This window comes from Schistocerca gregaria, chromosome X (assembly GCF_023897955.1).
Source record: "Schistocerca gregaria isolate iqSchGreg1 chromosome X, iqSchGreg1.2, whole genome shotgun sequence".
Taxonomy (NCBI): Eukaryota; Metazoa; Arthropoda; class Insecta; order Orthoptera; family Acrididae; genus Schistocerca; species Schistocerca gregaria.
The window spans coordinates 703,713,702-703,741,488 of record NC_064931.1 but is presented as its reverse complement, the minus strand read 5'-3'; the positions used below and the strand labels follow the sequence as shown (position 1 = coordinate 703,741,488).

The 27,787-nt window shown below is 43.0% G+C and overlaps 1 protein-coding gene, 1 long non-coding RNA gene and 1 other non-coding gene across 7 annotated transcripts in view; 2 read left to right on the top strand and 1 right to left on the bottom strand.

Annotated features, from left to right (window-relative positions):
- LOC126299288 (sulfate transporter-like) overlaps window positions 1–27,787 on the bottom strand; it is a 417,662-nt gene that overhangs the window by 184,591 nt on the left and 205,284 nt on the right. The window lies entirely within an intron of this gene.
- Window positions 1,858–27,787, top strand: part of LOC126299290 (uncharacterized) — a 41,236-nt gene continuing 15,306 nt past the window's right edge. The window contains exon 1 of the long non-coding RNA XR_007552774.1: window positions 1,858–1,943. This is a non-coding gene — a long non-coding RNA (uncharacterized LOC126299290). The remainder of the gene's footprint in view (window positions 1,944–27,787) is intronic.
- Trnat-ugu (transfer RNA threonine (anticodon UGU)) lies at window positions 18,270–18,343 on the top strand. The gene has a single exon. It is a non-coding gene; the product is annotated as a tRNA-Thr (tRNA).

Below are 27,787 nucleotides of genomic sequence, written 5' to 3'. Positions count from 1 at the left end.
AGAAACAAGACACATCTGAAAAGACAACATGGTGTCACTCATGTGTGTAGTACTGTCGTTGGCCGAACCTCTATCTCTCTCCAGCCGCGTCAAGCGTCGCTGCAAAAATGGTCGCTGAGCCGACAGTCAGAATTCATCCGGACATCATGCCACAGCTCGTTTGGGTTCTCATCTCGCTGCAAACAGCGATCTTACACGGTCGAGCGAACAATATGTCTGTTCTTTCGTGAGCTAGCCAGAGATCACGCATAGCCCCTCCTGCACCTCCGATTCCATATTCGCATAACAGTCGCGAGATCTCTAACAACGTGGAATTTATATCACGGAACTACGGGGGTTGGAACGTAAATAGTGGCAACTATTTGTTCACAACCGATACAAAAGAGTTACATGATTGCATCTGTTACTGTCCTTCAAAGTAGTCACCAGCATTGTGTAGAACCCGTTGCTAGTGATGTCGAGGGCGCAGTATACCGTTAACACAGCCTATCCTGTTGATGGTGCGAATGGAGCAGTCTACTGGATGTCGAATCTCTGGAACAGTTCTGAAGCGAATGCTACGAAGTAGTTTCTTCATCTTCGGAATCAAATCAAAGTCACAAGGACTTATGTCCTGGAAGTGTGGTGGATGATACAGTACTTCCCAGTCCCACAGACCGAACAGAGCAGCCACAGCTTGCGCTGTATGCGTCCGTGCATTGCCGTGCAAAATGATGGATGGGTTGCGCAGAAAGTGTCGCCGCTTCTTTCGCAAAGCTGGTCACAGGTGATGTACCAAAAAGGAACAGTAATGCTGTGCATTGACGGTCTGCCGTGGACTATTACAGCGCCATCTGTCACAAAGCGAAAAAAGTGGTCCAACTAAAACATTCATATTTCTTTACGTACTACACGAATATGTAATAAAAAAATGGGGGTTCCAATTTTAAAAAACGCAGTTGATATCCGTTTGACCTATGGAACGCCATCTAGCGGGCTAACCATAGCGCCATCTGGTTTCCACCTTCAAGCTAGACAAGTTTCGTTTTTTGTAGTTTTTTCGTTTGATGCTTATTTCGTGAGATATTTGGCTCGGTCACTATCAATGGACCACCCTGTATAATACGGACCGGAAGACTTGCTATTAATAAGTTACTTAAGCTGCGTCCTTACGCAGAGGAAAAATTATTTCTGACTTATTCATGTCGGGCCGGCCGCGCGGTTCTAGGCGATTCAGTCTGGAACCGCGCGACCGTTACGGTCGCAGGTTCGGATCCTGCCTGGGGCATGGATGTGTGTGATGTCCTTGGGTTAGTTAGGTTTAAGTAGTTTTAAGTTCTAGGGGACTGATGATCTCAGAAGTTAAGTCCCATAGTGCTCAGAGCCATTTGAGCCACATACATTACAAACATATCCTAAACTTAGTTTGTGTTCCGCCTCTAATGACTGTGTCAAACCCAAATCTTCCTTCCTTCCTTCCTTCTTTCCGTTTTCCGCTTTCCGGAAGAACGGTGTTCAAATCCCCGTGCAGCCACGAGATTCACATTATTATCGATTACGCGAATGTCGGAATGGTTCCTTTCAAAAAGGAAAAGGCGATTAATTTACAATCTGAATTTCCGCTTCGTCTTTTATGACCTCTCGGTCGACTGCATGCTAAATCCAATTCTTTTTTCCTCGCTTCTTTCGATCAGGAGTGTGTGTTTCCCTAAAGACGAGCGCGTAGTACGAAATGCAGATGGAACGAAACAATGTAGGTGACTTGTGTGGCAGCGCCAACTGCACCGCATCGACCGATAACGGCGCGTAGATAACGGCCTAACGTCCTGCCCAGCCTCACTTACATCCCCGAAACGTGAGTCCATCTTGAGTGCCGCCGGTAGCCAGAGAGAAGGCGAAACGATCCGTGGCGCACGTCTCAATGGAACGAAAATCCGACACGAAAGATTAACGTCTCTCCTAAGGTATGTGACACTGAACTGATATGCTGTGCACCTATTCTGAGAGCAAATATCAATTTCATTTATTTCGAATAATGTTTCACCCTTGAGTCTCGGATACCTAGTTATGAAACGTGTCAAACATAATGGACGAAGTTTTCCACCTCAAATCAGTAAGGATGTCATATTGTCATTTGTAGATCCCCATTAAAGCTTAAGTAGGTATACTGATAAGGTGTCGGGAGCAGAAACCACAACACTTGGCTCCATCGATTTACGCCTCTAACCAGGATCATCAACAGTGCGTATTTGCTTATACTGTAGCATTTACTGTCTCATTAATAATTTTTAATAATTTCATATTTATAACCAAGTAAAGTGCGTTAAATAAGGTAAAATCCTACATAAACATCCATCTTTGGTACAAAAAGGAAGCGAATATACACGAATACTATTTGGTCCAAGAACACTTATTTTGCGAGTTCGGATGAAATTCTTTTGCTTAATTATGAAGGCTGTAGAGGTGCAGACTTTTACGCTTTAAAAGGAAGCAGTATGAAGAATTAAAGTCCAGTCGACAATGAGGTCATTAGCTCATACTGGACGAGTATAAGGAAGTACAACAGCTACGCTCTATCCTAAAGAAACATCCTCATTTTCGTCTTCATTGATTTAGGTAATCCTCAGAAAATCCAAACCTTAATGTCTGGATGGGAATTTGAACCTTTTTCTTTCTGAAAACGATTTAGGCGTCTCACCCACTGCACAACCTTGCTGGGTCTAGGTTTTAGAGAGTCCTTATGGGACGTCCATTAATTACATGGAATGTTTTCTTTAAAATTTGGAAGTCTCCTCCCCCTTTGGTGAGATATGATGGGACCCCTCACCACCTTCTGACATGAGACCCTGTGACCTGGTAAAAATACGTAAAAATGAAATTTTTTATATGTTTCAAACATTGATTAAAACAATTTAATATAACCATGTTTTTTTATAAAGTGTATTAAAAAGTGTTTTTAACACGTTATTAAAACAGTATGTTAGACATGCCAACTGAGTAGTGTTCGGACGGACAAACAGACAGACAGAGACAGATAGACAAAAAGGCTCCAGAAAAATAGTATTTTGACGGATACCTAAAAAATTGATCTTTTATTGGTATACTATATACATTAAACGTCATTCAACCTTTCCTTACTTTGCAGATAAAAAGACAACATTGTCTGTATCTTCCTTTGAATCGTATGATTTAGAGCTTTCCAGTCTCTTCATTTATATAATCACTAAGAGAATTCTTGTCGAGGAACTTCAACTCAGCTTTCTTCTACAAATGATTAATTTCTTGCACGCACGTGTGTTTCGACTTGTCGGCATTCCGCTTAACAGACGCATTTTTAATGTTTTGATACAAATTCAGGTTGAACACAATAAAGTCGACTTTATATACGACGCAGACTATCACGATAGATTCTCCGCCTGACACGCAGTGATTTCGACCAGTATGACAGAGAACTTCCCGAATGAAATCCAATGTTTCTGCAGCAATTCTTTCAAATCGGGGAATACCGGGCACCCACATGTGTAAAGCATTCAGTTCTGCTCAAAGAGGTCATAAAGAATCGTGGGCACTTTAACAGTGATCATGATGTCATTACAGGAAAGTTAATAAAGCTGTTAAGAAGACAACAACAGTGTTTCTGTTAGAAAGAGCAGATAAGCAGTAGTTAGCACCTCACTTAGACATCACTTATTTCCAGTAAGCTGGACGTGGAGAAATTATGGGCAAAGTTCAACCAGATTGTAAATCGTGGTCTTGAGAATTATATACCTAGTAAGTGGATTAAGGACGGAAAAGACTCATCATGGTTTAATAACGAGATTCGGAAAAGGCTGAGGAGTCAGAGGCTCTTGCACTCTCCGTTCAAAAGATAACGCACAAATGACGACAAGCAAAGTTTAGTAGATATTCATGTGTCAAGATACAACAACAACCACCGCCATACATTAGCTCTGGCAGAGCACCCGAGATATTTCTGGACCTATGTAAAATCGCTAAGTGGGTCTAAAGCGTCCATTGTTGATTAGTCTGGTGCGGCAGTTGGAGATAGCAAAACGAAAGCCAAAGTTTTAAATTTCACGTTCAAGAAATCGTTCATGCAAGATAATCGTCCAAACGCACCGTCGTTTGACCATCGAACAGACTCTCGTATGGACGACATAGTAATAAGCATCACTGGCGTAGGGTGACAAGTGAAAGAGATGAAAACAAATAAGTCATCAGGTCAGGATGGAATCCCAATTCGTTTTTCAGAGGGTACACTACAGCACTGGCCCATTACCCAGCCTGCATTTATTGCTCACTCTCGCCCAGCGTAAAGTGCCAAGCGACTCGGAAAAAGCACAGGTGACTCCAGTATATAAGAAGACTAACAGAACGGACTCGCAAAATTACAGACCAATATCCGTGACTTCTGTTTGGTGCAGAATCGTTGAACATATTCTCAGTTCGAATACAATAAACTTTCTTGAGACTGAAAAGCTTATGTCCACGAATCAGCATGGTCTTAGAAAGCACCGCTCGTGCGAAGGTCAGCTTACTCTTTTCTCATATGATATACCGCGAACTATGGATGAAGGGCAACAGGCAGTTTCCATATTTATAGATTTCCGGAAAGTATCTGACGGGGTGCCCCATTGGAGGCCGTTAACGTAGGTACGAGCATATGGAATAAGTTCTCAGATATGTGAGTGGCTCAAAACTCCTTAAAAAATAGAACTCAGTATGCTGTCCTCGGCGGCCAGTGTTCATCAGAGACAAGGATTACGTCAGCAGTGCCCCAGGGAAGTGTGATAAGGACCGCTGTTGTTCTCTATACAAGGTGGTCCATTGATAATGAGCGGGCCAAATATCTCACGAAATAAGCATCAAACGAAAAAACTACAAAGAACGAAACATGTCTAGCTTGAAGGGGTAAACCAGATGGCGCTATGGTTGACCCGCTAGATGGCGTTGCCATAGGTCAAGTCCCCTAGACTTAAAACTGCTTTCCCAACTTAACCTAAGGACATCACACACATCCATGCCCGATGCAGGATTCGAACCTGCGACTGTAGCAGTAGCGCGGTTCTGGACTGAGGCACCTAGAACCGCTCGGCCACAGCGGCCGGCTGAATCTGACTGCAGAAACATTCTACTGCCTCCAACTACAATGCACCTAAGGACCACGAAGACAAGATACGAGAAATTAGGGCTGATCCGGAGGCATATAAGCAGTAGTTTTTCCCTCGCTCTCTTTGCTTTTCAAGACCGTTGAAAAAAAATCTGTTGCTTCATCCTTAAAGGAAAACATTCAGCTCCTGTATAACTGTGTGCTTGACTTGTGGTAAGCTCCTTGAGCTGCGTCGTATCAATGTTTTGACACTGCTGCTTCCCCCACAAAGCAAGCACTGTCTGATGAAACGTCGCTCACCATTCATAACACGCAACAGCAGTGTTCACTTGCCTGGCTGCAGCCGAGAAATTACACGAGTTACTGCATGAGAAGTCATAAGTGGTAATGCGAAGTAGCTCTTTCACTGTTGTTCACAGAGTTACAGAAGCTTCCGATTTCGTAAATGTTAATACAGCCCGTCAGAGGGAACAGTGGCAAACAAGCAATAAGCAAGGTTTTTCGTACGTACTGAAAGCTGAGCGAAAGTTCCTATTGATAATGTTTTTTCTATAGTTGTTGTATTTCAGTGGCATCCTTTTTTGTGTTCGCATACAAAGAGCTTTGAAGCCATCGTCGTCATAGGTGGTGGTAGCAGCAGCCGCCATTTGACATTCACTGCTGGATAAAGGCCTCGACTAAGTTTTTCTATGAGTTATGTTCTTCAGTTACACTCATCCACGTTTCCTAATGTCATCCACCCATATTCCGTTGAAACGTCTTCTCGGCCTCTTCTTACCGTTTGGAATCCTACAAAGAACTTCCGTTTTCCATCTACTACCTATTCGCTATCCGTCTGGTCCGCCTAGCTACACGTCCTGCCCACTTACATTTGTTCTTCCTACTGTCTCTGCTAGCAATTTTTAAGACGCATCTCTGTGCTGTCATCCGAGCAATCGCCAGTTTCTGAATGGAATTTGCATTAAAAGTCTATGTATAACTGCATGATTTCGAAATTGGTAATGCGCGCTGATTGTAAATCTTCTGTTACTAGCACACTGGAAGCTTAGTATTAAAAACTGCTAACTTTACAAAACACACTCCACATGAGCTTTGCTCATTTGTTTGTTTATTTGTTTTACTGTCCATCCTTAAGTAACTTCATCGTCTGTGAGACATTAGAGTATTGTTTCAGAAACAGACGAATAATTTGGAATGAGCGAATGAAGCTGTAAAGACCAGGTAACACGTGTGCAAGTTTTATGTTATTCGATTGTCCTGAAACATTCATATCTATAAAGCAGACATGTCTGTCTAGAGTTACAACAATTGTTGGAAAATTATAGCTGATTATTTATTTCTAGGTTTTAATATTGGCGACAACATGTTTCAGTCGTTATCAATCATCTTAAGATGTTTTCAGGTTAGTTACGCCGCAACGCGTCAATTTCATCATTTGTACTGCCGTTTCTCTGTTTCTAATGTTGAGGAAATGCGGCTTGCAAAAAAAAATTTGCTTTAAAAACACAGTAACACTAGGCATACTGGATAGGTGGTAGGTAATTGGCGTGCAGAGCTCAAAATAAGTACACAATGTAATGATTTAAATTCAGGTCAGAACACATGGAGTTTCTTAGAATCAATAATCAGATGCTGTCATAGTACAGACGAAATCAACCTCATGTAAGCACCTCAGGGGGTCAAAGGCAAAGTACTGGCGATGATGGCACAAATTCGTCAACAAGGAAAGAAGGAAGATTAGGATTTAATGTCCCGTCCGCATCGAGGTCATTAGAGACGGAGCACACGCTCGGAGTGTTTGTAGGACGGGGAAGGAAATCGACCGCGCCCTTCCAAGCAAACTCGCCAAATGGATGACTGATCGTCAAGGCGCTGCGCTGATAACTGCAACGAAGTTTGTAACTATATTATTACATTGAATGGAACCGTTATGAGTTTGCTTACTGACTTCATATTTGTACGATTAAGAAGCGATTCTTCCTCTTGGAATACACAGCGATATCTGAACAGAGAATTTTATTTTACGGTTCAGTTTCACATTTCGTAGTTTTATACTCCAATGATCGGGCGAATTATATAATCTCTCAAGAGATGTTGATACTTGTGCAAGGTCAAGTGAAGAGTGTTAATGTATTTCACAACATCGTATAAAAAACGAAAATAAGATTTTTATGATTTAGCATCCCATCGGCGACGTCGCGTTGAAAAGAAAAACCACTAGGTTCTTGCGATGGGAATCACGGAAACCCAAAGCATGACGGTCGGAAGGGGATATGAACAGCAGAACTCTATAATACGAGCAGTGTATGCCAATATTATCGAATTTCTGCACTACTGCATTCGCGTATGGAACGAGGGGGAAATTACTGTTCATGATCCCTGGGCGAGATGTACGATGGTGGTCACAGAACAGTCGCAGTCTCTCGCGGATCCCACTTAATTAAATTTGTCCACCAGAGATTCCGACAATAAAGTCGTATTTCTTCCTAAGATGACCATTTATATTAAGGAAGCATCTGTTACATTTACGTACGGATTACATTGTCCATTTACGATCCTAGCACAGAGTTTCTAGAAATGGTTCAAACGGCTCTGACCACTATGGGACTTAACATCTGAGGTCATCAGTCCCCTAGATTTAGAACCACTTAAACCTAACTAACCTAAGGACATCACACACACATCCACAGGACTCGAACCTGCGACCGTAGCAGCAGCGCGGTTCCGGACTGAAGCGCCTAGAACCCTCTCGGCCACTTCGGCCGGCTAAGTTTCTGGATTAGTTATTCTCTATGTACATAACTGATCTGGCGGACACGGCAAGCAGCAATTTACGGCTGTTGTACGGAAATGCGTCGTCAATGAGCGACTGTAGGATGATACAAGATGACTTAGAAAGAATTTTTAGTTGATGTGATGACTGGCAGCATACTACAAATGTAGAGAAATGTAAGTTAATGTGGATGAGTAGGACAACCAATCCTGAAACATTAGAATACAGATTTATTAGGGTGTTGCTTGACACAGTCACATAGATTTAATATCTACGCGTAACGTTGTAAAGCTATTTGAAATGGAACGACTGCGTCCTGTTGATACTAGGTAAGGTGAATGCTCTACATTGCTTTATTGGGAGAATTTTGGCAAAGTGTAGCTCATCCATAAAAGAGATGGCTTATATATCGCTATCTGACCCGTTCTCGAGTACTGTTCGTGCGTTTATGATCCCCACCAGGCCGGATTCAAGGAAGACATCGAAGCAACTCAAAGGCGTGCTGCTATATTTTATAGCGTTAGGTGCGATAAGTATACAAGTATTACGGAGATGCTTCGTGAACTCAAAACGGAATCCCTGGAAGGTAGATGACGTTTTCTTGGCGAGGCGCTATTGCAGAAATTCGGAGAACCGGCATTTGACGCCAACTGCAGAACGAGTCTACTGCTGCCAGCGTACATTTCGCGTAAGGATCACGAATATAAGATGCTTGAAATTAGGACTCGTACGGAGGCTTTAAGATAGTCATTTTTCTCTCGCTCTATTTCCGAGTGGAACAGGAAAGAAAATAACCAGCAATGGTACATGGTACCCACCGCCATGTACGGTACGGTGGCTTGCAGAGTATGTGTGTAGATGAGGATGTAGATCAGTTCTACGTACCTTCATAACAAGGACGGAGAACGCCTCTTCCAGAAGGTTACGTGGTCTTTCCAAACGTGCGTGCGTGTTTGCATCATTGGGTTTGGGGCCCATATTTACTGAAGGTCCGGTAGACTTTACCTAATGCCTTCTGTGTAAGATAGTGGGTGCGAAGTGAGGATTTACCTACATGTGTATGCGTCTTTGTAAGTATGTAGTTTGCTGTTTTTAGTGTGATACTTGGTGTGGGGTATTATGCTCTGATATGACGAGTGGTTATGTTCCTTTGGTGTTTGTAATTACATGAAGAGGATCCGTACCTAGGGATGAGATGAGATGGTGAGTTTTCTGTTCTATCGTAAAATGTCTGCCTTCTGTTGTGGCGGTTGCGACACCTTTTGTAGGTGCTGCAGGTACCGTGGGACCACCCAGGTTTGCACCGTTGGATTTAAGAATATGGCCTTCCTTAACACCCCCCCCCCCCTCCACCCGTGCTGATTTACACTAGTCGTTCACCAGCGGTAGACGTGTTGTCATCGTCAATGCCCTCGCCGACAGCCATCGTTTCCGTATAGTTTTGTAGGTCTAAGTTACTTAAGTTCTAAACACAGACAGTAATGAAAATAATTTCAACAACGAAAGAGAATCCCCGTCACTCAATAATGATCATCGCTACCGAGTGCACAAGAATGTGATGATTATACGAGCTAGAGCCGGCCGCTGTGGCCGAGCGGTTAAAGGCGCTTCAGTCCGGAACCGCACTGCTGCTACGGTCGCAGGTTATAATCCTGCCTCGGGCATGGATGTGTGTGATGTCCTTAGATTAGTTCAAAAAATGGTTCAAATGGCTCTGAGCACTATGGGACTTAACATCTGATGTCATCAGTCCCCTAGAACTTACAACTACTTAAACCTAACTAAGATAATGATATAACACACACACAAACACCGTAGCGGTCGCGCTGTTCCAGACTGAAGCGCCTAGAACCTTAGGTTAGTTAGGTTTAAGTAGTTCTAAGTCTAGGGTACTGATGACCTCAGATGTTAAGTCCCATAGTGCTTAGTGCCATTTGAACCATACGAACTAGATGTTCATGAATTCCGTACGGAGTAAATGACGAGGCCGTTTTTAAACGGCAAATCGGACAATCATGTATGAACGACAACATTCTTGCCCACCTCACAAAGCAGATGCGCATATTAAGAAAACATTGCATAACTGCAGGAAAAGATTTCACGAAGAAAAATCAGTGTCTCTTCCCCAAATTTTTAAAGACGGATTTCAAGTGTTGAACGATGAAGGTTTAGAGGTCGTCGCAGATATACCGAAATACGAGAACTCCAAAACTGCATTGTGTAAAGCAAGAAGGGGAACTATTGGGACGACCCAGAACCCTGACACCACTTCAGAGATTCAACTAAGGGAAAAAAATTTGAAATTAACTGAAGGTAATGGTTTCTTGAAAATTGACGATAGGTTGTTCCAGACAGAAGAATCCTGGGGTTAGGTTGTAAAGAATTAGAGAAAATGCTGAATTAAAATGGAATTTTTCTTATGGATGCCGACATTTGACAGTTGTTCGAAACAATTCAAAAATTATGCACGACAAACGTTGGCAATTGGAAGCACAGATGAAGAGACGAAGGCGTTTCCTGTTTTATTTGTTTTCCTTCCAGACAAAACTAAAATTACGTATAAAAGACTTTCTTATAGATTGGAAAATAATATTCCTGGACGCTCACCGAAAACGGCAGTGCTATAAATTGAAATGGCTACGTTTACAGCTAGAAAACATTATTACCCGCAGCATTCCTTTCCAGTTGCAATTTTCACTTCCAATAACTGAGGAAGAAAATAAAAGAACTGGGATTAACAAAGTAATACAAGGATAGAGGTCCGATTTTTTTGCCGCATTTGTGCTGCAGTGCACATATTCGACAAAACAGTGTTGATGAAGCGTGGATGGTAATAATGGTGCAAATGCCCAGTTAAAAAGGGGCATGGATTTTGCATACCGTATGGTCTATCAATGAATGAGCAATTGTAGTACACAAATTGAAATGTGGAACGTTGTCAACCAGTGGCACAGGACCACGAATGCTGTCGCAGGTTGGAATAGACAATTAAAGTCCTCAATAAAACAATAACATCCGTACGTCTACTTTTTTAAAAATAAACCGAAGCAGGAAGCAGTAAATGCTATATTTAAAAAGTTTCCATTGGTCTGCCTCGTCATAAACGACGAAGAAGATACTGTACATACAATATCTTGACGAAACGTTAAAAGACGTTATAAGAACATACACTGAAGCGCCAAAGAAATTGGTATCGGCATGCGTATTCAAATACAGAGATATGTGAACAGGCAGAATACGGCGCTGCTGTCGGCAACGCCTATATAAGACAAGTGTCTGGCGCAGTTGTTAGATCGGTTACGGCTGCTACAATGGCAGGTTACCAAGATTTAAGTGAGTAGCGATGAAGTGGGGATTTCCCCGTACGACCATTTCGCGACTGTACCGTGAATATCAGGAATCTGGTAATACATTAAATCCGACATCGCTGTGGCCGGAAAACATCCTACAAGAACGGGACCTGCGATGATTGAACAGATTCGTTCAACGTGACAGAAGTGCAACCCTTCCGCAAATTGCTGCAGATTTCAATGCTGGGCCATCAACAAGTGCCAGCGTGTGAACGATTCAACGAAACATCATCGATATGAACTTTCCGAGCCAAAGGCGCACTCATGTACCCTTAATGACTGCACTACATAAAGCTTTACGACTCGCCTGCGCCTGTCAACACCGACATTGGACTACTGATTACTGAAAACATGTTGACTGGTTGGACGAGTCTCGTATCAACTTGTATTGTGCGGATGGTCGTGTACGGGAATGGAGACAACCTCATAAATCCATGGAACCTGCATGTCAGCAGGGTTCTGTTCAAGCTGGTGGAGGCTCTGTAATGGTGTGGGTCGTGTGCAGTTGGAGTGATATGGGACCCCTGATGCGTCTAGATACGACTGTGGTAGGTGACACGTACGTAAGCATCCTGTCTAATCACCTGCGTCCATTCTGTCCATTGTTCAATCCGACTGACTTGTGCAATTCCAGCAGGAAAATTCGACACCACACACGTCCAGAATTGCTACACAGTGGCTCCAGGAACAATCTACTGTTTAAACACTTCCGCTGGCTACCAAACTCCCCAAGTATGAACATTATTGAGCATATGTGGGATGCCTTGCAACGTGCTATTCGGAAGAGATTTACACACCCTCGTATTCTTACGGATTTATGGGCAGCCCTGCAAGATTCACGGTGTCGGTTCCTTCCAGTACTGCTTCAAACATAAGTCGAGTCCACGCCACGTCGTGTTTTGGCACTTCTGATTTCTCGCTGGGGTCCTACACGATATGAGGCAGGTATACCTCTTTCTTTGGCTCTTCAGTGTATAACGACTCGGGAGATTTAAGATTATGCTTAAAATCTCTGGCTTTCTTACAAAAAAATAAGTGAGAAATTAAAATTCATAAAATAAGGTAAGAAATTTAGTCATATTCTACAGTAATGTTGCACAAAGAAAAGGTAAAAATAAAATATAAAAACACATAACAATAAGAAATTTTAAAAAATTGATCATACCTACGCATAAGGTGCATAGCTAGTCCTCAGTCTAGATAAAACGTGAAGGGATGTTCTCGTTACAAAACAGTCGCCAGATCCTTCTCCACTGTTGCGGCTTCTTTTGACGATCGGAAAACGTAAGAGTAAAATATATATGGTCGGAAACAGGACCCAGACGTTGCCACCCCCACGGCCGCAAAGCGCACGACACGTCCGTGGCAACCAAAATGGGAAACAGTAGTGTCCCTTTCTACATTTCTACATCTAAATCTACATAGATACCGAAGGGTGCGTGACAGAGAGTACCCTGTACCACAGTTAGTCATTTTCTTTCCCGTTCCATACGAAAATAGGGGAAAATGACTCTACAGGGTGTTACAGAAAGGTACGGCCAAACTTTCAGGAAACATTTCTCACACACAAAGAAATAAAATATGTTATGTGGACATGTGTCCGGAAACGCTTACTTTCCATGTTAGAGCTCATTTTATTACTTCTCTTCAAATCACATTAATCATGAAATGGAAACACAGAGCAACAGAACGTACCAGCATTACTTCAAACACTTTGTTACAGGAAATGTTTAAAATGTTCTCCGTTAGCGAGGATACATGCATCCACCCTCCGTCGCATGGAATCCCTGATGCGCTGATTCAGGCCTGGAGAATGGCGTATTGTATCACAGCCGTCCACAATACGAGCACGAAGAGTCTCTACATTTGGTACCGGGTTTGCGTAGACAAGAGCTTTCAAATGTCAAATGCCCCCATAAATGAAAGTCAAGAGGGTTGAGGTCAGGAGAGCGTGCAGGCCATGGAACTGGTCCGCCTGTACCAATCCATCGGTCACCGAATCTGTTGTTGAGAAGCGTACGAACACTTCGACTGAAATGTGCAGGAGCTCCATCGTGCATGAACTACATGTTGTGTCGTACTTGTAAAGGCACATGTTCTAGCAGCACAGGTAGAGTATCCCGTATGAAATCATGATAACGTGCTCCATTGAGCGTAGGTGGACGAAACTAAAACGAGCTCTAACATGGAAATTAAGCGTTTCCGGACACGTGTCCACATAACATCTTTTCTTTATTTGGAACCGTGCGACTGCTACGGTCGCAGGTTCGAATCCTGCTTCGGGCATGGATGTGTGTGATGTCCTTAGGTTAGTTAGGTTTAAGTAGTTCTAAGTTCTAGGGGACTGATGACCACAGCAGTTGAGTCCGATAGTGCTCAGAGCCATTTGAACCATTTTTTTCTTTATTTGTGTGTGAGGAATGTTTCCTGAAAGTTTGGTCGTACCTTTTTATAACACCCTGTATATTTCTCCGTATGAGCCCTAATTTCTCGTATCTTCTCTTCGTGGTCCTTACGCTCAATGTATGTTGGCGGCCGTAGAATCGTTCGGCAGTCAGCTTCAAATGCCCGTTCTGTAAATTTTCTCATTAGAGTTTCTTGAAAAGAACGTCGCCTTCGCTCGTGGAATTCGAATTGGAGTTTCCGAAGCATCTCCGTAAAACTTACGTGTTGTTCGAACAATTCCCCAATTTGACCCAAGTCTTTAGTGGCGACTGACGTACAAAATATGAGCGTACCGAATATCTGGCCAGCTTCGTAATTAGATCGAATAGGTCCAAGAAAATGGAACACAACATGTCTTTCTTGAGGGAGAGAAATATTCAGACGTAAGGGTAACTTCGGGCGTACTCCAACGGATAAACTGATAAAATTTCGAAGTATACGTTCCTAGAAGAGTCAACCAGTGTATTGCATCCTCCCGTGTATACCTCGCGAAAGAATATGAAGATAAAATTAGAGAGACTTCCTACGGAGGGTTGCCAATATTCTTCCCGCAGGCAATTGGAACAAGAAATGAGGGAAGTGACAGAAGGACACAAAGTATTCTCCGCTACACTATAGGAGGACGCTTGCGGAATTTGGACATTGATGCAGAAGTAGATGACGATGTGCACCCCAATAAAGATGCACATTTTAGCTCTCTTTGAGGCGGCTGCATTGTCCGATGTTCGCTCAAATGGTTCTAAAATCTTGATAACTGCGCTGGTAAGTTTGCTTTCACCACGCCGAGCGAAGTGAAACAGTACTTAAAAATTATCGACGTACTTGGGGGAAGCTAATTTTTAGTCACAGTGCTGATTTTCTGATTAAGGACTTCATTTTTTTCGCTAAATTTTAGCAGGCGTACGTTGGCATACCATCATCGACAGGTTCAATTTGCAGTTCTAATGACCTCACAACCAACGGGACATCAGAGTAAAGGAAAAAAAGATTATATGACCATAAGAATCAGAAATTCTCAGATGAGACTACATGCTGTTCCTAAATTTTCCTTCAGGAACATACCATGACACTTCCTTAGTAGACTGTTTACCTCGGTGTGGATTACTAATGTAGATGTCGATATTGAGAATGGGTTGTATTTTGTTTCATCTACAACAGTTCTGTAAAATAACATCTTATTAATTAAAAAATCTTAATTTTTAAATTTATCCATATTGTACGGAATCAGTAGAAATCCATCACGAAGTTTATAAACAACCCGCTTTTCAGCTTTCAATAACAGTTTAATTTGGCGAGATGAGTTTCGGCAGCACGTTGCAATCATCAGACGACCAAATACTAATTCAACATTATTTTATACGATTAAATTTGCAACAAAGGTAATGCTTTACTAGTAGCTGGAAGTGCCAGTGTCGGTTTCGTTTACTCTAGCCAGATAATTTACTGCGAGCTGCACTACAACTGCCAGGTAGTCTTTGAAAGGATAGATGGGGAACGAGCATTAAGATCACAATATGCCAGAAGCACTGCTTTGTAAACGTTCTAGGAATGAAATCGCGGGGAAGACTCCTACTGGCATTTTTAAAACTAGCCACAAATAATGAATTTATTTCTCTCAGAAATCATAAATTATCTTGTCACTATAACTAAAATGGCGTATTCTACCCGCTAATGAATTACGCATCAGCGTAGCTTCTAAGATAAGTTAGCTATACTCGAAGAGGTTGATTCTAGCTGCCTCCGAAGCTTGAAGCTACGGCAGAACGCTGCAACACAGGTAACAGCTTTACTGAGCGAGTGCCTGCTGACAGTGTTCGATTCCTCATCTCGTCTCTTCTGCGTCAGGTTAATGAACTGGAACGATTTGCACAGAATATTCATGGGCCACCCAATGTACCGTGAAATTAAAGGACACACGTGGCACTCATCACCCTGTGTATTTAGGGACGAGGAGAACTGGAACAACGAAGCACAAGGTGAAACAGAGCGCAATCAACTACTCAACGACTCCGCCAACTGTGCTGTTTCCGGGAAGCCAAAGCTCAAAGCGGTTGTAGCGGTTAGCGTATCAGCCAGCGCGAACAAGTAAAACCACGTGCGTGTGAGCAGGTGGCACGTGCGCCGTTCCACTTACACGTCTGCTCCAGAAAATCTGTCATCTTGCGGCACGTATGCTGCTGGACATCGAAACAGTAAAACCAAGAAGTTCAGAAAAAAACAACTTTTGCTTATTGTATGTTGCATAGGAGGAGGAGTAGATGATTACACCTGTAGGTTCATCTACATCTACCTACATCTACATGGACACTCTGCAAATCACATTTAAGTACCTGGAAGAGGGTTCATCAAACCACCACCACCACAATTCTCTATTATTCCAATCTCGTATAGCGCGCGGAGGTAAGGAACACCTACGTCTTTCCGTGCGAGCTCTCATTTTCCTTATTTTATTATGGTGATCATTTCTCCCTATGTAGGTCGGCGTCAGCTAAATGTTTTCTCATTCGGAGGAGACAGTTGGTGATTGAAATTTCGTGAGATTATTCCGCCGCAGCGAAAAATGCCTTTGTTTTAATGTCCACCCCAAAACCTGTATTATTTCAGTGACACTCTCTCCCCTATTTCGCGATAATGCAAAACCTGCCGCCCTTCTTTGAACTTTTTCGATGTATTCCGTCAATCCTATCTAGTAAGAATCCCACGCCACGCAGCAGCATTCTAAAAGAGGACAGACAGGCGTAGTGTAGGCAGTCTAGTAGATCTGTTACATTTTCTAAGTGTCCTGCCAATAAAACGAAATCTTCGGTTAGCCTTCCCCACAACATTTTCTGTGTGTTCTTGCAATTTAAGTTGCTCGTAATTTTAATTCCTAGCTATCTAGTTGAATTTACGGCCTTTAGATTTGACTGATTTATGGTTAACAATTTTTGAAGTCATGACTGGAGCAACAGCGATCTATTATCGTAATTAAAAAAAAAAAACAGCCAGCGTGTTCGCAAGTGGTGTTTATTGTTCTCTGTCATAGAGAGACCACCTTCAGACCAGCATTTATGTTCACTGGTGACACATGCAGCCGATGCGAGGAGCTTTTCTACGTGCTTAAGAGACACCTGACGAAAAAGTGCCTGTTAGCACGTACAACGGCTCCGAGAATCGGCAACACGCCTCACCAATGGAGTTACTCAGAGGTCTGAAGATAGTCTTCCTATGACTGAAACAGGTTACCAGAGGAATAAACATTTGCGATCTAGGCTGGTAGTTTTTGTTATAGCTGTAGGTGACAGTGTGAAAATCGATCGGTACACAAGGCTGTCACCTCAGATGAGTATCAGCATAACGGAGCTTGGATGACAGATACGGATAGCCATTCTACGCTGCGTAACCTCTATGACAGAGTCCATCAACCCTAGTGGATGGCGCGTAGCAGCATGCCATTCTGTCCCAACCCGTGGCAATGCTTTCGGCGTGTGAGAGATCTAAGAACGCCCTGCCCAGGGCAACAGTGGAGGTAGACCAGGAGAGTAAGGATAACATGCGGCTGCGCATAATGTTGTTGAAAGATAACGTCAAGGAGACCCCTGAGGTAGGAACTGGCACCGATCTTAACACATCCAAAATGTAACAACTGGTGTCTTAGTTACCGGCCATGCAAACCAGAGGTGATCCTGCCTCTCTGAGATCAGCTCCATGGTCAATGGTTTCTGGTTGGTGCCACCAGCTTTCCACCACTTCCACAGGAATGATGAGCCATGGGCAAACTATGTTCCCTACAATGCGCAGCATTACCTGGCTAACAGCACCACGAGTGACGAGCAGTGGCACGTTTCCGTTTTGGCACACATAACCCCTGACATTTATAGCCTATTACAACAACTAAATCCGGAAGCCGAGCCCAATACCCTTCAGTATGCCAAGTAGAATAGCAGTTTAGTTGAATACTTTGACTGCCAAGTGCTTGTGGCAGCAGCTCGCCACAAGTTTTTTAGCTGTCATAAACGCAAAGGGCAGTAGTGCAGAGAATTTACGAGGTGTTCAAAAAGTCTCTCCGCAGTGTCATGTGATTGTTAGCCGCACGTGCCGAATGCAGCAGTGAATATACTGAAGTGGAACTCAGTGAAATACAAGTTATTAATTTATTGAATATTAATTTTTACTGAGATAAACACAACAGTAGAATGTTGGGAGAGTCCACTTGAAGGGAAGTAACCCAGGCAGGCGAACAATCGTACGGCACGCGCGGCTGACAACCATACGACACTGGGGAGAGATATATATTTACTAAGATAGTATCTGTTATTTCGGACAAGTCCGAAATAACAGATACCATCTTAGTATATATATATATATATATATATATATATATATATATATATATATATATATATATATATATATATATATGGTTAACGCTCACCGGCCACTTGACCACCTTCTTCTTCTGTGCGAATGCACAAACAGTGCCCGAACTCTTACTGGAATCGGCAACGCGCCGCGAGTAATGAGTATAATGGGCGAGGGCACTACGAATGTAGTGCGGGACAATTCGTTGAGAATGTGGGTTTCGCGGGAGGCGTGCAAGAGATAAATCCCTGAAGTCGCTCTATCCTCTGCTTCCTCGGTCGCTCAGCTGGATAGAGCGTCTGCCATGTAAGCAGGAGATCCCGGGTTCGAGTCCCGGTCGGGGCACACATTTTCATCTGTCCCCGTTGACGTATGTCAACGCCTGTACGTAGCGAAGGGTATTCATTTCATTGTAATTTCACTGCGGAGAGACATTTTGATCACCCCGTATGTCACTGTCAATGCAGTTACACCGAATGAAAGCAATCATATGCTCCTTCCTTCGTTAGAGATATGATTTTAGTGCATACCCGCAATTATGGTCTTAGAATTGATTTCTTGACACTCAAGGGCCCATACCTAGAAACTTGTCTTCCCATCGCCAGGACATCTGAACAATTTCTTCGGTTCTTGGTTACCCTGCAGAACGCCTCACAAGTGTTTGCAGCTCAGTATCCATGTCGTCCTCAGACCCAATTACGGACTCCTTCCCGATCTGACTTACAGGCAAAAACACGGCACCCCGTTGCCGTCTCCAATAGATTTCTTCCTGCAGTCAGTGTTTTTCAGTCATCAGTGAAAAGAGTGTCATTACTAGTGAGCTAAGTGCAGCTGTTGGGGGAAATCCAGGCACTGGGCCACAGTACATCAACGAGCTTTGAAGATGTCGGTGGAATGCACCCGCATGGACCCAGAAGACCTGAGTGCAGACAACATGAAGGAACTGTATCCAGATATAGCATACATTCAATCAGTGTTCCCGCACTCAACAGAAAGTCTCTCATTAATTGTCAAAAGGAAAAGTGTACCTATCTCCTTACAGATAGATGCAAGGTTCACCATGATTACTATCGATTGGGAATCATATTATAGCGTTCTGATCTCTCCCCTCCAACCGTTTCATAACCTAATGCAAAGTTATAGTAATCACTTTACAAAAAAATCATGTACAATCGACATCCCAAGTACAGTCACATATCACGGCCAGCATTTTGGTGGTGGATGCTCTGAGAGCTGTCAGTCTCTAAGGCATGAATCTTTTTTATGAAGGCTGATTCTTACAAAGAAGAAGACAGCAACCAGCCACTATTAACACTGCTATTTATTTAAGTAAATAGCGCCGTAACCGGTTTCGAACTGACAAGTTCATCATCAGACGGCTGTTCACAAGATTTACAAGATGCACTTTACATAATCGTCAGTATTCGATTTTTATTCTTCCACTGTGGCGAAATTTTCTTGGTGTGTTGGTGCCCTACGGTAGAAAACAGTGTTAGAAAAGCCCTACGTGAACATAACTGACCTCCAAACGATTTTCTGTATTTCATCGTAAAAATATCCAGACGCGAGCATCCGCATGGTTGTGAATTTCTCCCTGAAAGATAGTGTGCTCTTTCTTTTTCTTGTTTTGATAGTTCTCTACATAGCCAATGACGTGTAGAGGGCTGGAAAGCCTTCTAACTAATGAAACACCGCTGTCGCAACGTGAAGGGATTTCGAGGGAATTAGCAGGGATCTGTGACTTTATCCACTCTTCCTGTTCTGGCGTATGCCGACTATCATACAAGAACTTACGTAACATAAATAAAAGACGCGAGGGCTTTTCAATTCCAACTGCGCCCTTCATTCCTCGACAAATATGTGATAATGACGATGTGGTGGGTACGTTTTGCTAATGCGAAGCTATTGGGACTCAGGTGGTGCGACTGAGGACATACCATAATTTTTCGCACGCTATACACCTATATATGATAATCAGGCTACTTGTCTGGAATGTTATGCTGTTGGAACGTAAAGTTACTGTGGTTAGTGTTCTGACATAGCACCAGACATGTCTGGGAAATGATCAAACTTCTATTCCTGTAAAAATTACACATTTCTAGCTGCAAGGGGAGGACAGATGATTTCAACGCATTGATGAGTAGATCTGACCGTAACGGATAATTCATTTCGTAAAAACCTGCACAATATATCAGGGCAAAGGTCCAACTAGATATGCTATAGTGTACAAACATGGCAGGTAATACGGCAGTAACATTAGGGATATGCAGAACGTCGTCTCAGCGGCTCCCCTAAGCAGATCCTCACTTGTTCTTTGTGGCACTATCGATTGCAATGTTTATTACATTACACCAGCCCATAACGGTGATGTCTTTCCAACTCTTTAGTCCGTGGCAGTGCTGTTGATTATCACATAGTGCTGGACGCCTGTGCTTTACAACACTTATTTGAGAGAGTCTTAGCGGGATGCAGCACCATCAGGAAGTGCTCACTGAAAATAACTGCAGTCTGTTCTCGAATCTGATTGCCTGGAAGACCTAAATGTCCAATAATTTCCTAGAACTGAGGAGAATCGAATCACCTAGCTAGTGTGAATATGGACATACCATAATTATTTCAGAGGCTGTTGTTGTTGTTGTCTTCAGTCCTGAGACTGGTTTGATGCAACTCTCCATGCTACTCTATTCTGTGCAAGCTGCTTCATCTCCCAGTACCTACTGCAACCTACATCCTTCTGAATCTGCTTAGTGTACTCATCTTTCGGTCTCCCTCTACGGTTTTTACCCTCCACGCTGCCCTCCAATGCTAAATTTGTGATCCCTTGATGCCTCAAAACATGTCCTACCAACCGATCCCTTCTTCTAGTCAAGTTGTGCCACAAACTTCTCTTCTCCCCAATCCTATTCAATACCTCCTCATTAGTTACGTGATCTATCCACCTTATCTTCAGTATTCTTCTGTAGCACCACATTTCGAAAGCTTCTATTCTCTTCTTGTCCAAACTAGTTATCGTCCATGTTTCACTTCCATACATGGCTACACTCCAAACAAATACTTTCAGAAACGACTTCCTGATACATAAATCTATATTCGATGTTAACAAATTTCTCTTCTTCAGAAACGCTTTCTTTGCCATTGCCAGTCTACATTTTATATCCTCTCTACTTCGACCATCATCAGTTATTTTACTTCCTAAATAGCAAAACTCCTTTACTACTTTAAGTGTCTCATTTCCTAATCTAATTCCCTCAGCATCACCCGATTTAATTTGACTACATTCCATTATCCTCGTTTTGCTTTTGTTAATGTTCATCTTATATCCTCCTTTCAAGACACTGTCCATTCCGTTCAACTGCTCTTCCAAGTCCTTTGCCGTCTCTGACAGAATTACAATGTCATCGGCGAACCTCAAAATTTTTACTTCGTCTCCATGAACTTTAATACCTACTCCAAATTTTTCTTTTGTTTCCTTTACTGCTTGCTCAATATACAGATTGAACAACATCGGGGAGAGGCTACAACCCTGTCTCACTCCTTTCCCAACCACTGCTTCCCTTTCATGCCCCTCGACTCTTATGACTGCCATCTGGTTTCTGTACAAATTATAAATAGCCTTTCGCTCCCTGTATTTTACCCCTGCCACCTTTAGAATTTGAAAAAGAGTATTCCAGTCAATATTGTCAAAAGCTTTCTCTAAGTCTACAAATGCTAGAAACGTAGGTTTGCCTTTTCTTAATCTTTCTTCTAAGATAAGTCGTAAGGTCAGTATTGCCTCACGTGTTCCAACATTTCGACGGAATCCAAACTGATCCTCCCCGAGGTCCGCATATACCAGTTTTTCCATTCGTTTGTAAAGAATTCGCGTTAGTATTTTGCAGCCGTGGCTTATTAAACTGATAGTTCGGTAATTTTCACATCTGTCAGCACCTGCTTTCTTTGGGATTGGAATTATTATATTCTTCTTGAAGTCTGAGGGTATTTCGCCTGTCTCATACATCTTGCTCACCAGCTGGTAGAGTTTTGTCAGGTCTGGTTGTCCCAAGGCCGTCAGTAGTTCTAATGGAATGTTGTCTACTCCGGGGGCCTTGTTTCGACTCAGGTCTTTCAGTGCTCCGTCAAACTCTTCACGCAGTATCGTATCTATTTCAGAGGCTATGGACATATAAACAATAGTAGCACTGCTTGTCTGAAATGTGTATGTTTATTTATTTATTTACATGTCAAGTTCCGTAGGACCAAATTGAGGAGAAAATCTCCAAGGTCATGGAACGTGTCAGTACATGAACTTACAACATAAAAGTAATAACAGATAAAAATAAATGTTCATGAACCTGAAAGAAAATCAGTCCATAACTTTAAGCAAACGCTATCAGTACAATGAGAATCAGCTTAATTTTTCAAGGAACTCCTCGACAGAGTAGAAGGAGTGACCCATGAGGAAACTCTTCAGTTTCGATTTGAAAGCGCGTGGATTACTGCTAAGATTTTTGAATTCGAGTGGCAGCTTATTGAAAATGGATGCAGCAGTATACTGCACACCTTTTTGCACAAGAGTTAAGGAAGTCCGATCCAAATGAAGGTTTGATTTCTGCCGAGAATTAACCGAGTGAAAGCTGCTTATTGTTGGAAATAAACTAATATTGGTAACAATTAACGGCAATAAGGAATATACATATTGAGAGGCCAAAGTCAAAATACCCAGACTCGTGAACAGAGGTCGACAAGAGGTTCGGGAACTCACACCACTTATTGACCGAACCGCCCGTTTCTGAGCCAAAAATATCCTTCTAGAATGGGAAGAGTTACCTCAAAACATAATACCATACGACATAAGTGAATGAAAATATGCAAAGTTGACTAATTTCCGTGTCGAAATATCACTCACTTTCGATACCGTTCGAATAGTGAAAATGGCAGTATTAAGTCTTTGAACAAGATCCTGAACGTGGGCGTTCCACGACAGCTTACTATCTATCTGAACACCTAGGAATTTGAACTGTTCAGTTTCACTAATAATATACCCGCTCTGTGAGATTAAAACGTCAGGTTTTGTTGAATTGTGTGTTAGAAAATGTAAAAACTGAGTCTTACTGTGATTTAATGTTAGTTTATTTTCTACAAGCCATGAACTGAGGTCATGTACTGCACTACTTGAAACCGAGTCAATGTTGCACACAACATCCTTTACTACCAAGCTAGAGTCATCAGCAAACAGAAATATTTTAGAGTTACCTATAATACTAGAGGGCATATCATTTATATAAATAAGGAACAGGAGCGGCCCCAACACTGATCCCTGGGGCACCCCCCACTTGACAGTACCCCACTCAGATCCCACATCACAGCCGATATCAACATTGTGAATAATGACCTTTTGCTGCCTGTTGCTGAAGTAAGAGGTGAACCAATTGTGAGCTAATCCCCTTATTCCGTAATGATCCAACTTCTGTAGCAATATTGTGAGACCAACACAGTCAAATGCCTTTGTTAAATCAAAAAATACGCCAAGCGTTCGAAACTTTTTGTTTAGCCCATCCAGTACCTCACAGAGAAAAGAGAATATAGCATTTTCAGTTGTACATTTGATAGCAAATCGTGTGATATAAAATGATCAATTAACCTTACATACACAGCCTTTTCGATAACTTTTGCAAACGCTGATGGCATAGAAATAGGTCTATAATTATCTACATTATTCCTTTCTCCCTTTTTATAAAGCGGCTTTACTACTGAGTATTTTAATCGCTTAGGAAACTGACCATTCCTAAAGGAAAAATTATAAATATGGCTAAATACAGGGCTAACATGTGCAGCACAGTACTTTAATACTCTACTAGACACTCCATCATAACTATGAGAGTCCTTAGTCTTCAGTGATTTAATTATTGACTCAATCTCCCTCTTGTCTGCATCACAGAGGAGTATTTCAGACGTCAATCTCGGCCGGAAAGGCAGTTGCTAAGAGAACTATATGATTTCCTGTAGAAACAAAATTTTTATTTAATTCACCAGCAATGCTCAGAAAATGGTTGTTAAATGCTGTACATATATCTGATTTATCAGTAACAGAAATATTATTACTACGAACTGACTTTATATCATCAACCTTGTGCTGCTCACCAGACACTTCTTCACAACTGACCATATGGCTTTAATTTTATCCTGTAAATTAGCTATTCTATTTGCCTTGCTAAATACCATTTTTAAGTACCTTACAATACTGTTTGTAATGGGCCACCGTAGCTTGATTGTGACTACTTCTAACATTTTGATATAATTCCCGCTTTGTTCTACATGATATCCTTATCCCACTAGTCAGCCAACCGGGCTGTCCATTACTGCTAGTACCCCGTTAAGAATGTTCTAATGGAAAGCAACTCTCAAAGAGCATGAGAAATGTGTTATGGAAAGCATTGTATTTATCATCTATATTATTGGCACTATAAATATCTTGCCACTCTTGTTCCTTCACAAGTTTTGAAAACCTCTCTATTGCTGTTGGATTATCATTCCTACGTAGTTTGTAATTAAATAGGACATTGGTTTGAGTACAAAAACCTTTTAATGTTAAAATTTGTGCATCATGGTCTGAAAGGCCATTGACCCTTTTACTAACAGAATGTCCATCTAGTAATGAAGAATGAATAAAAATATTGTCTATGACTGTGCTACTACTCCCCTGCACCCTAGTTGGAAGAAACACAGTTTGCATCAGGTCATATGAATTTAGGAGATCTACCAACATCCTTTTCCTTGCACAATCATGTACAAAATTAATATTGAAGTCACCACATATAACTACTTTCTGGTACTTCCTACAAAGTGAATCAAGAACCCTCTCTAGCTTAAGCAAAAATGCTCTGAAATCGGAGTTAGGGGACCTATGTGTTGCAGTGTAAAGTTACTGTGGTCTGTGTTCCTGCATGTGCGAAGAAAATGATGTGGATTGGAAGTAAACAGAACATGTCTGGCCGTAAGGGATGTACAGATCGATTTTTACGTGGAAAATCGCGATTTCAATGCATGTCCATTCGTGGGAGTAATAAAGATTTTACGTAGAAAATTATGCCTTCATAATGAGCATATAGATTTACATGGAAAATTGATATTTCCAGAGCCACAGTCGTCATAAGGAAGTATTTCCAGCACTTCGTTCATTTTCGAATGTCACCAGATTGGCGTTGCAGTCGTACTATTTAATTGTACGAAATTACGCTGATAAATACAGTCCTGGAAATTGAAATAAGAACACCGTGAATTCATTGTCCCAGGAAGGGGAAACTTTATTGACACATTCCTGGGGTCAGATACATCACATGATCACACTGACAGAACCACAGGCACATAGACACAGGCAACAGAGCATGCACAATGTAGGCACTAGTACACTGTATATCCACCTTTCGCAGCAATGCAGGCTGCTATTCTCCCATGGAGACGATCGTAGAGATGCTGGATGTAGTCCTGTGGAACGGCTTGCCATGCCATTTCCACCTGGCGCCTCAGTTGGACCAGCGTTCGTGCTGGACGTGCAGACCTCGTGAGACGACGCTTCATCCAGTCCCAAACATGCTCAATGGGGGACAGATCCGGAGATCTTGCTGGCCAGGGTAGTTGACTTACACCTTCTAGAGCACGTTGGGTGGCACGGGATACATGCGGACGTGCATTGTCCTGTTGGAACAGCAAGTTCCCTTGCCGGTCTAGGAATGGTAGAACGATGGGTTCGATGACGGTTTGGATGTACCGTGCACTATTCAGTGTCCCCTCGACGATCACCAGAGGTGTACGGCTAGTGTAGGAGATCGCTCCCCACACCATGATGCCGGGTGTTGGCCCTGTGTGCCTCGGTCGTATGCAGTCCTGATTGTGGCGCTCACCTGCACGGCGCCAAACACGCATACGACCATCATTGGCACCAAGGCAGAAGCGACTCTCATCGCTGAAGACGACACGTCTCCTCCATTCGTCCCTCCATTCACGCCTGTCGCGACACCACTGGAGGCGGGCTGCACGATGTTGGGGCGTGAGCGGAAGACGGCCTAACGGTGTGTGGGACCGTAGCCCAGCTTCATGGAGACGGTTGCGAATGGTCCTCGCCGATACCCCAGGAGCAACAGTGTCCCTAATTTGCTGGGAAGTGGCGGTGCGGTCCCCTACGGCACTGCGTAGGATCCTACGGTCTTGGCGTGCATCCGTGCGTCGCTGCGGTCCGGTCCCAGGTCGACGGGCACGTGCACCTTCCGCCGACCACTGGCGACAACATCGATGTACTGTGGAGACCTCACGCCCCACGTGTTGAGCAATTCGGCGGTACGTCCACCCGGCCTCCCGCATGCCCACTATACGCCCTCGCTCAAAGTCCGTCAACTGCACATACGGTTCACGTCCACGCTGTCGCGGCATGCTACCAGTGTTAAAGACAGCGATGGAGCTCCGTATGCCACGGCAAACTGGCTGACACTGACGGCGGTGGTGCGCAAATGCTGCGCAGCTAGCGCCATTCGACGGCCAACACCGCGGTTCCTGGTGTGTCCGCTGTGCCGTGCGTGTGATCATTGCTTGTACAGCCCTCTCGCAGTGTCCGGAGCAAGTATGGTGGGTCTGACATACCGGTGTCAATGTGTTCTTTTTTCCATTTCCAGGAGTGTATGTGGCTGCTTTTCTAGGACAACTCTGCTTGGCGCCAACCGTCACTGAGCCTCCTGAACCAGTGATATGGGGTTCGAAGGTGTAGTTGACCTAACCATGTCTCCCTCTGTGTGGGTGAACGATTATTTCCCCGAGAATGCTCGCGTAAATGCTATGATATTCGGCAAATTTTCATATGCCACTCAATTATTTCAGCATAGAAGTGTCACAAATATCGTCGTTTTGGAGTATAAAATCGGATTTGCAGCTCATATCGGTTTCGAGATCGGTAAATGAATTCACGATTTATGATGCATTTCTCATCGACAGAAGTCAGAAAAAAACATTCTTGTAACCCCAGATTCTCGAGGTGGTTGCAACTTGTTGCAGAAACCACGGCAGCAAGCAGGCGTAGGCGGAAAAAATACTGTTAGCCGGCGTCTTTAGGCTGGAGGAATCAGTCCAGCCTCTGTACACAAGTTTGGAGAGTGACTGCTATCCCTGGAGGGCGCTCCAATCGTGAATCGGGCCACCGCTTATGGAGGAAGTTGCCTCGTGATCCTTGGTCATGGTGGATGACCGACCAACCTTGCAGGAGATGTCTAGCACTGTGACTATATGCCGTGCATGTGCTTCTGTTCTTGGGATCTGTGTGTCTTCGCCTTATTGTAGGAGTGTCTGGTGGTCGACAGCTATATGCAGGCAGTGCAGGACGCAAAAGTGATGATTTTGTATGGTGCAGGATAGGATGTGTTTACTGCATCGATATGGTATGTCGGTACAATCGTTTGTTGTGATATAGCCTGGTTCGAGATCGGCTTTCTTCGACAGTAGCAGAACTGTTTAAGTATCAGTGCAATATGATTGCTGTATATTCTTCAATCTGCACAAAATTGTTTTCTACTGACATTCCCGTAATTTGTCCATGTGTGGAAAGTGGCACACAGTGCTCCCACATCAGCAGCAGCCTTTTGGCTGGTACACTCAACACCAATCAGGATGCTCCATTCACAGGAAGTTCCATGACGTCATAGTCACAAGACACCCTTTCTCGTGGGGATAGGAGTTTCTACATGCTGGTTTGAACAAGGCAGGGACAGAATAAGGAATCTACGAAAAGTTCTGGGACGGCAGAGAGTCACTTGATGTCTTCTTTGT